The sequence below is a fragment of the Dasypus novemcinctus genome, chromosome 23 (assembly GCF_030445035.2).
Source record: "Dasypus novemcinctus isolate mDasNov1 chromosome 23, mDasNov1.1.hap2, whole genome shotgun sequence".
NCBI classification, from domain to species: Eukaryota; Metazoa; Chordata; class Mammalia; order Cingulata; family Dasypodidae; genus Dasypus; species Dasypus novemcinctus.
In genome coordinates, this window is record NC_080695.1 from 71,635,619 (window position 1) to 71,649,162 (window position 13,544).

The 13,544-nt window shown below is 46.7% G+C and overlaps 2 protein-coding genes across 3 annotated transcripts in view; one reads left to right on the plus strand and one right to left on the minus strand.

Moving 5' to 3' along the window:
- Nucleotides 1-8,489, minus strand: part of LOC101411420 (ATP-binding cassette sub-family A member 17-like) — a 258,746-nt gene extending 250,257 nt beyond the window's left edge. Inside the window, exon 1 of the mRNA XM_071211442.1 lies at nt 8,393-8,489. The gene's annotated coding sequence lies outside the window, so the exon portion shown is untranslated. The remainder of the gene's footprint in view (nt 1-8,392) is intronic.
- A 95-nt stretch (nt 8,490-8,584) lies between these two features.
- Nucleotides 8,585-13,544, plus strand: part of ABCA3 (ATP binding cassette subfamily A member 3) — a 42,578-nt gene continuing 37,618 nt past the window's right edge. The window contains exons 1-2 of one of the 2 annotated variants that reach the window (XM_058286612.2): nt 8,585-8,840; nt 10,441-10,514. The gene's annotated coding sequence lies outside the window, so the exon portion shown is untranslated. The remainder of the gene's footprint in view (nt 8,841-10,440; nt 10,515-13,544) is intronic. The other variant, XM_071211443.1, reaches the window with a different exon arrangement.

Here is a 13,544-nt window from a genome sequence, read left to right on the forward strand (position 1 = left end):
TTAAGTATATACTCAAAAGAACTGAAAGCAGGGTCTTGGACAGATGTTTGTACACCAATGTTCACTGAAGCAGTATTCTCAATAGCCAAAAGGTAGAAGCAACCCAAATGTCCATCAACTGATGAATGCATAAACAAAATGTAGTACATCCATCTACACCATGGGCTATTATTCAGCCATAAAAAAGAATGCAATTCTGATACATGCTACCTCAAAGACATCACACTGAGTGAAATAAGGCAGACACAAAAGGACAAAAATTGTAAGATATTTCTTATATGAAATACTTAGAATAATTCATAGGGAAAGAAATCAGAATAGTGGTTACGAGGGGTGGGAGAGGGAGAAATGGGGACTTATTGTTTAATGGGTATGGGTTTCTGTTTAGGACGATGAAAATATTCTGGAAATGGATAGAGGAGGAAGATACATAATATTGTCAATGTATTCTATGCGACAGAATTGGCCACTTAAAACAATTAAAATGATTTTTTTATGTTAAGTATATTCTAATTTTACATTTTTATATTGAAATACTTTTATATAGGACAGTTAAAAAATAATACACAACCCTTCAGGGATCTCCAATACACCTTATTCCTCAAGATACCCACATGCACCAATTTTAACATGTTGCCATATTTGCAGTATTATTTTATCTTCCCATCTATCATCCATCAATCCATCTATTTATCCATCTGTCTATTTATCAATCCATTTTCTCAACACTTGAGTGTAGAGTATATACATCATGCTCCTTGAACACTTGAATACTGCCATGTACTTTCCTAAGGACAAGGATATTCACTTAGGTATCCTCCTTAAGTACAGTTACAAGTTTAAGAAATTTAACACTGATAGAAAACTTACTACATTCATATTCCAATACTTTCATGTCCCAACAATATCCTTTGAGCTTTTTCTCCTCCCTGTTGGATCCCATCCAAGATTATATACTGCTTTTAATTGTCACTGTTCCTTGAGTTGCTTTTTTTTAAATTGTGGGAACACGTATACATGTATATATTCCTAACTCAATCACTCCCAAGCATACCATTCAACAGACTTAATCAACTTTACAATACTGTGGTATGCTCACTGCCTTCCATTACTAAAACTTTCCCATCTCCCCAAACAGAATTCCTACACCCATTATGTATTAACACCCTATTTCCTCTGCCCCCTGCCCCTGGCAACTTATACTCTAATACCTGTCTCTATGAGCTTGCATATTCTGGTATTTTCTTTGTAGTTACCATATGGCTTAAATTTAACATTCTAAATCTGTAAGAATTTTCCTTTCTTTGATTTCAACTTAACTTCAACAGCATACACGAACTGAGTTCTTGTACCCATCCCCCACCTTTATGTAGTTCTTCTTGCAAATTATGTTTATACATTATGAATCCAAAACCACTGATTTATTATTGCATTTTATGCATTTGCCTTTTAGATCCTATAGGAAGTACAAAGTGGAGTTGCAAAGCAAAAAGTCAATAGTCCTGGTGTTTATATTTACCTATGTTGTTAGGCTTACCAGTTATCTTTATTTCTTCATGTGTCTTGATCTATTGTCTATTGCCTTTTCCTTTCAACGTGTGGAACTCTCTTTATCATCTTCTGTAGGGCTGATTGTAGCGGTTTGATATGGTTATGAATTCCAAAAATTGATACTGGATTATGTTTGTAATGTGATCTGTACCTGGGCATGATTGAGTTATGGTTAGGGCTTTGATTGGGCCATGTCATTAGGGTGTTGGGTACCCACCCCTTGGTGGGTGGGGACTCACAGATAAAAGTCAGGGCAAAGGACAGAGTTGAGGGTTCTTAATGTTGGAGTTTTGATGTTGGAGTTTGATGTTGGTCTTAAGCTGGAGCCCCAGGGAGAGAGACAGAGCCATTTGCCTGACAGTCTACAGCTGACCTTGTGGAGAAAACTGAGCAGCTGAGCCCAGAGGAACCCAGCAAGGCTGCACCCTCACAGACATCAGCAGCCATCTTGCTCCAACATGTGAAAACAGGCTTTGGTGGGGGAAGTAACTTATGCTTTATGGTCTGGTATCTGTAAGCTTCTACTCCAAATAAATACCCTTTATAAAAACCAACCAATTTCTGGTATTTTGCATCAGCACCCCTTTAGCTGACTAATATACCAATCTAGTGGTGATAAAGGCTCTCAGCTTTTGTTTACCTGGGAATTTCTTAATCTCTCTCTCCTTTCTGAAAGACAGTTTTGCCAGATATAGAATTCTTGGTTGACATTTTTGTGCACTCAGCACTTTAAATATGTCCTCCCACTGTCTTCTTGCCTCTATGGTTTCCAATGAAAAATCAGCACTAAATTTTATTGAAGCTCTCTTGTATGTGACACATCTCTACTCTCTTGTGGCTTTCAGAATTCTCTATCTATGGCATTCGACAGTTTGATTAATAATATGCTATGGTGTGGGTCTATTTGAGTTTATCCTGTTTGGAGTTCATTGAGTGTCTTGGATGTGTACATTCATGACTTTTGTTAAATCTGGGAAATTTTTAGCCATTACGTCTTTAAATATTTTCTCTGTTCCTTTCTCTCTTTCTTCTCTGCAGAGATTCCCACAACACATATATTGGTACCCTGATGGTGTCCCACAGGTTCCTCAGGCTCTGTTCAATTTCCTTTATTCTTTCTTCTTTCTGTTCCTCACACTGAGTGATTTTAGTTGTCTTATCTTCAAGTTCTTTGATTTTTTTCTTCTGCTAGCTCCAATCTGCTGTGCAACTCCTCTAGGAAATTTTTAATTTCGGTTACTGAGATCTTCAACTTTGTTTGGTTCCTTTTCACAATTTCCATCTTTCTCCCTCTCATGATATTCTCTTTGTGTTAACTATCATTTTCCTGATTTGTTTTGGTTCCTTCTCAAGGTTTTTCTTTGGTCTTTGATCTTATTTAGCAACATTTTTTTTTAAGTCTTTGGTCGTCCTTACTGATGGTTCCTAATGCTTTAATCTCCTTTGCCTGGACTTACACTCCAATTTATTTGCATTTTTTAAAACCTTTTGTTATAACCTGGATATTTTGATATTTCAACATACCAAACACCTAGTCATAATTTAGTGTTATGCCAAGAGCTTTCCTTGATTGCCAGGAACTAAGAGAAGGAGGAGGAGAGGAGGAGAAATAGTAGCAGTGGTAATAGTTATAGTAGTAGTAAAAAAAGAACTAGCTTTCCTAATCTTTGCAGTTTGATCTGTGCAAGTGCATTTCTTCAGGGCCTATTCACACAAGGGGTTTAGAGAATAGTTCATAGGGGATTCTTTATACATAAGCATCTTTTTTTTTTTTTTTTTAAGATTTATTTTTATTTATTTAATTCCCCTCCCCCGGTTGTCTGTTTTCTGTGTCTTTTTGCTGCGTCTTGTTTCTTTGTCTGCTTCTGTTGTCATCAGCGGCACGGGAAGTGTGGGCGGCGCCATTCCTGGGCAGGCTGCACTTTCTTTCGCGCTGGGCGGCTCTCCTTATGGGTGCACTCCTTGCGCGTGGGGCTCCCCTACGCGGGGGTCACCCCTGCGTGGCGCGGCACTCCTTGCGCGCATCAGCACTACGCATGGGCCAGCTCCACACGGGTCAAGGAGGCCTGGGGCTTGAACCGCGGACCTCCCATGTGGTAGACGGACGCCCTAACCACTGGGCCAAAGTCCGTTTCCCTATACATAAGCATCTTGACCTGGACATTTACATGTAGCCCTAGGAATTCCCCTGTTTACATGGTTCCAAATGTCTCCTCTTCCCTAGGAAAAAGTCCACTCACGATCATAGGCACTGCACGATATGCAACTAGCAATCTCTTGTCCCTAACTTGATTGTTCTCTCACAGCTTTCTTTACAAGAGTTCCATGAGGGGACTTCTACACACAGGGCAGGTTCTAGACCACCACCAGTCAGATTGGGCCAGACATACATGTTCCCAGTTTGTGCACTCTGCTCGCTCTGGAGCCGAGGCCAGGGATCTGTGCTGGGAATGCGGGCTGGCTCTGCGCCAAGCCAAGCAGCTGAGGGGTAGAGTAGGGCCAGCTAGAGCACCATGAGATTCTACCACTTTTAAGTAGATTTTTTCTTAATTCAGTGCTTGCCCTGTTACTGTCATCCTTTGACTGTTTCCTAGAGCTTTGAGAAAAACGTTTCTGTCAGTTCTTGCTGGCTGTTTAAAACTTCTCTGGGGGGACAGAACCCTGAAGCATCTTACTCGGCCAACTTGACTGGGACAGACTATTTCTATGCTATGCATACCTTACCAAATTTTAAATAAATGAATAATTTTTTTTTTTTTTTGGAAAAAGAAGAAATGAGCTATCAGGCTAGGAAAAGACAAACTGGTACATCCATACAACAGACAATAAAATGATATACAAAATACGATTTAAAAAAAGAAATGAGCTATCACACTAGACATGAAGAAGACTAAAATGCATATTGCTAAGTTAAAGAAGCCAGTCTGAAAAAGCTACATAATGTATGACTACAACTACATGACCCTCTGGAAAAAACAAAACTATAGAAATATCAGTGGTTGCCATGAGTTCATGGGGGATAAGAGAGAAGGATGAATAGGTGGGTATTTTTAGGACAGTGAGAGTATCCTATATACCATAATGGTGAATACATGGCATTACATATTTGTCAAAACCCGTAGAACTATATACAACACAGAGTGAACCCTCATGTAAACTATTGACTTGTTAATGATGATGTGTCAACAATGGTTCATCAAATGTAACAAATGTACCAAAGTAAGCAGTTAATAGAAGAAACTGGGTGGATGGTTTATGGGAACTCTGTACTTTCTGCACAATTTTTCTAAGACTGTTCTAAAAAATAAAGTCTATTTTTTAAAGTATGTATTCTTATAACACTTACAATTAAAATTAATTTGAAAAGTTTAAATGGTCCATATAAATCATCCTCCCCAAAATTTCTAAATGGTAAAGCTGAAGCAAAATAATTATTTTAAGCAAGTTACTAGGTTTAGACAAATATATTTTATAGTACAATGGAGTTATAGCTTCCATACTACTTGAATACTTAATAATACAACAGAAACCCCTGAATAACTGAGGTATTCAATGTATTTAATGTATTTATGCCCATTCTATGCAACACTGAGTTTACATTATTTTCAATTCCTATACATTTGTTTCTAACAAAATAACATTAGAAACTCTGAATTCTATTAGAGAATAGATAGTATTTGATTTATATTTGCATTTCAAGTTGTGTCGGGCATATAATAAGCACACAGTGAAAATTAAATTGAATTGAGCCCATCTGTTCTGGGAAATCATGAAGAATACATACGTTTCATTCATTCTTGTATCATCAGCATATAGCAAAATGCTTAGATCACTTATTGAGCACTTGCTAGGTTTCCAATCACTTTTGGAAGTACTTTACATTATCTGATACACCTAATCCTGTCAATAATCCTATCAAGTAGGTATTTTATTACCCCCACTTTACACAAAGAAATTGAGGTATAGAAAGGTAGTTTGCCTAAAAACATTTGAACTGGGATTCACTCCAAGGTACTGTGGCCAGAGCCAATTACCAGTTTTAATCACTACAATATAATGCCTCTCAGTCACTGAATGTACAGTCCCTGGTCCCTCATATAATACTGTTCCTATGAAATCATCAGAGAAGTCTTATTTGCTGCATTAAATACCAGTAAATTGGAAATATATACAGTATTTGTGGCCCTCCAAATTAAGAGCAGACATATTAGTTTCATAAAAAATACAGGCATCTCACTCTGTAGTATACCCACAGTCCATGCCTCGGAATGTGTACTTTTCTCATTTTCTAATTTTGTAATAAACTCTTTACTCCCTTGCCTAAAAAAAAAAAAAAAAAAAAAAAAAAAAAAATTATATACGCATAAATATATAAATACATATACTCAACCAGTGTATCTATGTGGATTATTACAAACGGTAGGTTTACCATCTTTTGTAAAGCCCTGACATTTGAGTGTCATCATCCACTTTAACTTTTGCCATCAATCTTTTTTTATTATTTATTTGTAATTAGAGAAGTTGTGAGCTTACAAACAATTATGCAGTGTGCAGGATTCCATACATCACCCTTCCACCAACACCTTACACTGTTGTGGAACATTTGTTACAGATTATGAAAGAACATGATCAGATTATTACCACTCACATCACCATCAATCTTGCAAAAAGAGAAAGCAGTGTCATCCATGGTAACCCCTAGGAGAATACCATCCAATTTCCCTGTACACATTCATGGGCATATGAATGTGAATGCTTACATATCGATCTCAATAACTTTGGACAAATTGCGACCTTAATTCTGGGCCTCCTTTTGGAGGGGAAGACTAGATGGACTGACTATGTTTATTGGCTTATTTTTTAATATGGGCCTTTAGCAGAAACATGGCATTTTTTTTCAGCCATTGTTGAGGAGATTCAAAAGGGTCCAGCCTGCTGTGAGCTGCTGGTTTGGAACAGAAGTCCAGAGCCTGGAGGCTTTGTGCATAGCCATCTTTCTTTTCCAATGACTTTCACACCCTCCAAGTTCATGATTTTGTTCATTAATATTTAAATATAAATAAAAATATAATATTAGGATTCTTTATAATTGTGCCTTCATTTGCATGATCATCCTTCTTCCAGAACCCCTATCTACCCTCACCTTCTTCCTAAGGGAAATTAGCCAGCCTTGTTCCTGGTTATGCAGAATCAGGATTGGGTCTAGAAAAGGGTGGAAAAAATGGCAAGACATAACCAGTTTGAGTTGGAAATGGAAAGGACCTACACATGAAAGAAAATGATTAAGAGGCAGAGGCAGAGTGACGACAACAACCGGTCAGTCAAGCTCATAGCATTTTCTGACAGAATAAGAGAATGGTGAAGACACATTGGGTGAGGGGCAGGAAGGAGTTGGGAGGGATGGGGGAGCAGTCTGAGGGGAGATCATTGAGATAGACAGTTGAGAAAAGATGGTTTGATAGTTTTTAAGATATTCATAGTACTTTAATAATCTACCCCCCCACCCACCCCCGATGACCAAGTAAAGACTGTAAATGCTTTCAATGTATACTTCTTTATGTTCATTAAGAGACATGAAGTCTCTAGTTATTACAGTATATCACTAATTATTCAGCATTTACGTGCCAGGCATTGTAATAATTTAAACATGTCCCCCCCCCCCCAAAAAAACCACCTTTGAATTTGATATCATTATTATTCTTATCATTTCAATTTCAAGGATAGGAAACATTTTCAGAAAGATGACATACCCACGCATACACAGCTAGTTAAGGGGCCAAGCCAGGACTTGAAGCCAGCTCTTTACGACTACTTCATTCAACAACTATTTACCAAGTTCCTTCCCTGTGCCAGACATTCTAGGACTCCGGGATAGTACAACCAACCAGGCAAATTCCCTTTACTCGCGTAGCTCACCTCTTGGTGGGGAGACAGTGGGAAAAAGTAAACAAGTCAACAAGCCAATTTCAGACACTGAATGAGGTTACATAAAACGGGAGTGGGACGCTCTGGCGCGGGATGCCGCGTCTCGAAGGGGTCTGGTGGCTGGAGAAGCAAACCGCCTGGCCCCGCTCACACGGTTCAGCCGAGCCTCGTCGGACCGCGGGCGGCGAGCCGGGCGGGGGCTGGAGGCGCGCGGTCGGCAGGCGGCGCCCGCGGGGAGCCCTGCGGCGTCCAGGGCCGCGGGCCGCGGCGGGCGCGCACTCACCGCGGGACACCGACGACGCGGGGACACCGACGACGCGGGCCCACCTCGGGCCGCTGGCGGCCGCTCAGAGCCGTCAGGGCCGCTGGCGGCGCTCGGACCCGGCCGGACTCCGGCCGCAGCCGACTGTTGGCCCCGCGCCGCCACCGCGTGCCGCCCGCGCGCCGCCCGCAACCCCTCCCGTCCCCGCCGCGCCGAGGGCCCCGGAGCCCGCCCCGCGACCCGCGCGACCCGCCCCCCGGCCCCGGAGCCCCACACCCGCGGCAACCCGCCGCGGCCCCGCACGCTCGCCCCCAGTTCCAGCGACCGCAGGCCCGTCGCTGTGGCGGCGCGGGGATTGAGGGCTTCCTCTATAAACTAGCCGCCCACGGAGGACCATTTTCCAGAAAGGTCCTCGCCCGCGCACCACCGCCACCGCCAGGCCACGGGCGGTAACGCGTCTTCCCTCGGTGACAGAGGCCACGAACCGCCCTCTCCGCGTGAAGCTGAGGAGAAAGGGCCTCTGACTCTCCAAAGGAAAGACAGCGCCAAAGGGCAAACTTGAAAAATGGCCAACGAAGGTCGAACTTTCCTGTGATAACTCTGGTCGATTTGAAATGTATATATACAGAAAGATTTTTGTCATAAGGTCCCTACCCTCACTCGGCCGCGCTGACCGTAGCGCGCTCAATCTAACTCCGAGAGAAGCGCGCCACACTCGGTGCCTTCTGTCGGAGGGCGCGCGCCTCACTGCGCAGGCGCGGGGCCGGGCCGTGCGCGGGCCACTGCGCAAGCGTGGGGGCTGGGCGGGGCACGGGCGGGGCACGGGCGGAACGGGGCGGGGCGCCCGAGAGCGCACCGGGCACCCGCAGGGGCGGCCCACCGCGCACGCGCGAGTCATAGCGCCGCGGCGCCCCCTGGAGGAATCCGAGCGGCCAGGTTCTTCCGTCGGCCGCGGGTCGCAGGCGCCCCCTCCCCGCCAGGGCGGCCTAGCAGCTGTCGGCATTGGGCGCTGTCGCGGCTGCCAGGCTGGAGCGGAGCCCCAGGCCGAGGGAGGGGACTGCGCGAGAGAGTCGCGCGGCCACCGCCCAGACGCCGAGGGTCGGTAAGTGCCTCCGGGACCGGCCGCTCGCGCTCGCTCCCGGGGCTCGCAGCTTCCCCGCCCTAGCCTGGCCTGCGGCACCCTCACCGGCGGCCAGGGCCACCGACCACCCCGAGCCCCGCTTGTGTGTCGTGCGCCCCGCGCGCCGGCCTGGGCTGCCCGGGCCCCTCCTGCGGCCCTGTACCCCGCCCTCACGCGCCCCACCCCACCCCACCCCGACCCCACCCTGCACCCCGCCCGCCCCCGCTGCGACAGGCAGCAGCGGTCCCGGCCGCCTCCTCCCGGCGCACCCTTTCCAGCAGGTGCATCTCCCCGCAGTGCCAGTTTGCTCTGACTCATGCTTTCCTCTCCGGCGCTGGGGATCCTTTGGGTGTGTCCCCATCATTGCAGGCATCTCCCCAAAGCCAGTTCTGGTAGGAGAAACTTAGCCTTCCGGGGAGTCAGAATCGCTGTGGCATTCTTTGTGGGAAGCCGAGAAGATTGGACATTTACCACCTTAACGGCCCCTGTGCCAGAGAGACTGGCTGGCATTCGTCCTCCAAACACTTTCTGAGCACCTGCCGGCTGGGTCCCAAGCCGCACCCTGGGCTGGGGGAGAGGCAAAGGGGGACAGTTAGAGGCAGAGCTTTCTCTGGGTGCAAAGTCCCGGTGTGGGATGGGGATGCTAATGCTTCTCCTATGAGGTTCCAGGCTGCTACCAATCCCTTCATTTCAAGGAGCCTCCGAGTAGGGGCCCGTGGCCCACCATTAATGGTGGGAGTGTGTGAACTCCTCTCCTCTTCGCGGGAAACAAGGAAGGAGGGAACTGCCAGTCTAGGCTGAGCAGCTAACAGCAGCCACACAGGAACCCTGGCGCCCCCGGTCAAGGTGTATTTGTGCATACATTTGTGTTGAGGTATCTATTGCCTGTTTCCCACACTAGAATATGGGGACTGTGTCTCCTGCACAAGGGCTTAGGGCCGTGCCTGTGCTCCAGAAAGTGTACGTTTGTTGCATGAATGAATGTCCCCTCTCCAGTTCCTTCCCATTGGGTTGTTTTTCTCTTTGCCTTGTGGACTGTAAACTCCTTGAAAGCCTGGCTCGGGTCTTGTTGGGATCTGTACCCCAGCACCTGGCACACAAAAGCATTCAAGAAATGCTCGTGGAATGAGTGGCCTCGACGGCAAAGCAAGGTGGAGACCCAGGCAAGGTGCAGGTGGAAGGGTTTCATGTTCTTTCTTCTCTGCAACGATATCATTTTCTTCAGAAAGTTTTGAGGCTTCCTTTGGTAAAGTCAGAAAGATTAAGGCTTTTCTTTTACAGAGTTTGCAAGCTAGGAAATGTAAGGCATTGTAAAATGTCTTAGGGAAAGAGAGAAAAAAGAACCCTTGTTTATTATATCTGACAAGCAGGATGATGTCTTTTCCTCTCCAGGGCACTCGACCACCATTTTGACAAAGGTTTTTGGAATTGGGGGGGAGGGGGGTAGGCTCAGCTTGTTTTTAAAGACATTAGCTTTCCCCAGTGTAGCTGCCAGACAGTCTCCCGGGAAGCTCCTTTAACTTAGTCTCAGCAGAGAAGGCCCAGCTACATCTCCTTAGTTAGTTGACAATTTCTTCTCCAGCCCTGCATCCTGAGATGGCAGGCGACCCTTCTAGCAAATGAGGTCTATTGCGGCGGAAGCCTTCTAGAACTCTGGTGAGTGTCCGTGGCGTGTAAGGCCCTATGTGCTACCTAAAGATTAGTTAGAATGGTCCCTATTCTCAGGGACTTAGGAGATGATTTATATTCACAAGTCACTGAGATAAGACAGACAGAGATTCATCCCACATGAGATGTCCAGAGGAAGTGCTGCTGGAGAGGTGGAGAGAGGATGGCTCTCAACAAGAACAGGGTCCCAACCTTGGGTACACGTTAGAACGACCTGGGGAAACACCCCATGCCCAGACCAGAGCCCAGAGCCCAGAATCTCTGGGGGTGGGCCTCCAGCGTCAGAATCTGTCTTAAACCCTCCACCCCCCGAAGGTTCCAGTGTGTGGCTAAGGCAGAGAAGCAGTGAGCCGGAGTTCTCAGGGACACTTCCTAGGGGGTGTGACACTGTGACTGAGATCTCAACAAGTAGACATGGCTGGTATCCTAAGCAGAGAAAACCACAGATAGCCCAAAAGCATATGGAAAGGTCTAAGGCATTCGGCCTCCTGTCCTGGGCTACAGTGGTAGGGCCAATTCCCTAAGTGGCAGCATCTGAAGAGGTTGGGGGGTAAACAGGCAGACGGGCTTCTTTGCAGGAGCTGTGTAACGAGCTCCTTGCTGCCTTGCTTGTTACCAGAGAGCCCAGGTGACCTTCTCGGGGGATTCTCAGCTGCCTCAGCCTGGAGCGGCAGAACAGCTCAGAGGCCTGGCCTGGGGCGGAGGCTGCCGCGGTGGTTAGGGAAGCAGGCAGCCACACAGGCTTTGTGCACCTCTCTCCCCGTGGTCCCCGTTGGGCCACATCTCCTTAGCGCTCTCTAAACAGAGAGCCCTGGGAATCAGGGGATGGCTGCCTCTGGTCCTGGGCAGAACTGGGGGTGGTATCAGTGTGAACCCTAGAAACTAGGCCACTGCCCGGGACCTCTGGATGCAGATGACCACGGCCTCAAGCCCACCCCGTGGGGCTCTTGGGGACAGTGGTTGCTTGTGCATTTGTTCCCACTGCATCACACAAGGACAATTTGTGCAAGCAAGTCATCCTTAGACTTTTACATCGTGTACTCTCACGTGTCAGAGAATTTGAGTGAGCTCGTCCATATATCTTATTTAAAGTAATAGCCATATACTATTGATATGATATAGTATGGACACTGAAATATACACAGATATAGATCTTTTAAAGAGGTAAGAGGTAACATAAACCCGATTACAATTTTTAATATATTAACAGTACAAAAAAACAATCATACAAATATTTTTGGGTTGTTTTTTTTTTTATGAAATTCATTTGATCAAGTTCACATCCCATTTATAAATTCTTGGGGTAACCTAAGTCCCAGGCATTTGAAAGTCTGGTTCTAAGTTCTGTTTAGTTCAGCCGTTGGTTTTTACGACATAGCACCAGTAGAAAACGATACACCTCATGAAGGCACACAGACTGCTCATAAATCAAGGTACCTGTTCAGCTCCATTCGTCAGTCATGCAAGGGCTTTGATGAGTGTGGGCTGGTAAATGTCCAGGGGCTATCAGGGAAACCTGGTTTCCAAGCTCTTCCGGTGTGTGGGTGAGATGGAATCCTTGCATCCTCTTGGTCTCACAGTCATACACACTTGGAGACGTTTCCAAACGTCCATCTTCATAGATGCTGTGTTCTCAGCCCAGGTTATTTCAGAAAGCTCTAACTCCCTCGGTGTCACCTTTTCCTTGAAGGGACAGATTCACTGAGTATGTTTCAGAAAAATAAGCTAGTTGACTCAGTGCTGCAGGCTTGTCATACAAAAGAAAAAAACCCATGTTTTGGAATTGTGTTTTCAAGGTGGGAAAAGAGTGCCTCCGCATTAAGCTCTCTGGCTTTTGGGGACAGCCACCAAGTCCCTGTGTCCTACAGAAGCTCTCCATGGTCACTCCTGAATCACTGCAAAGGATTGTAAAGCTTCGGCCACTTTAGGGTTTCGCTTTGATTAAAATTGACCCCAGTGGTATCGTGGTAGCCTGAAGCAGGTAAACTCCAACCTGTCTGGAGATGCTGAAAGTAAACCAGCGGGGGTGGGGGCACCGATCACACCGCACTCCTCTGTCGGGGCGACGTGGCCGCTGGCACCCAGGGGTCCACCCGTGCCTTCCATACCAGGGAGGCCAACATTTTCTCCTTTTAGAGAAAACCACAGATAAAGGGAAGTTCACCCCAGTGGCTTGTCTTGCTCGCCCCTGGGGAGATGGGGTGGGATTCACCAGCAGAGACCACCCTCTGTAGATGTGTCCGCTATCTTCAGCCTGTTTTTTGCAGGTAGACTGGGGTTTGGATATTTCATCTGCAGAATCCATTGAATTACACGTTTTCACGTACTGGGGGGGAAAAAGATTATATACTGGGTAAAGGCTGAAATAGAGCAGACCAAACGCCCTTCTGCAGCACTGCAGACGTGGGCTCACCGCAGCCGCTCCTGGCACGGCAGCCGGGGCCTGGGAGCCTCTGAGCCCTGGTCTGTTGCACCTCCTGGCTTTTCCCCTCAGGTCCTGCCCCTGCGGACGCTCTTCCCGATACTCAGAACTCCTTCCCGTTTCACAAATATGCTCTTTCACTTCTCCGGGATCGTGTCATACCCTCCCCTCCCCCACTAATGAGTAATTTGAGACCAGCGTCCCATGTCACCTCTGCCCTGAAGCCTTTGGGGCCCTCTGGCTCACACACGGTCAGTTCCTGTCTCTCCTGGGGTCTTGAGACAGCCGTTACAACCCACACAAGCACTCGTTCCCTTACGGACCGTGACTCCTTGGCCTAAGGAGTCCCTGGTTTAAGTGCCCACCACACAGTAAGAGCTGGGTGGATGTTTGTTGATTGAGTGAATGCTTTCTTACTGCACAAATCCTAAAAGGCCACCGACGGTGCTTGCTTTGGCGGCCCATACCCTAAAAGGCCACAGATGCAGCCGCTGAACGTCATGCCTTCAGTGCCAGCCGACTGTCGTGGGCACCCGTGAGGGTACGGAATTGCTTTCCTAGCGGCGAGGGGGGCCTCGCCCCGGAGGAGGAGGGCC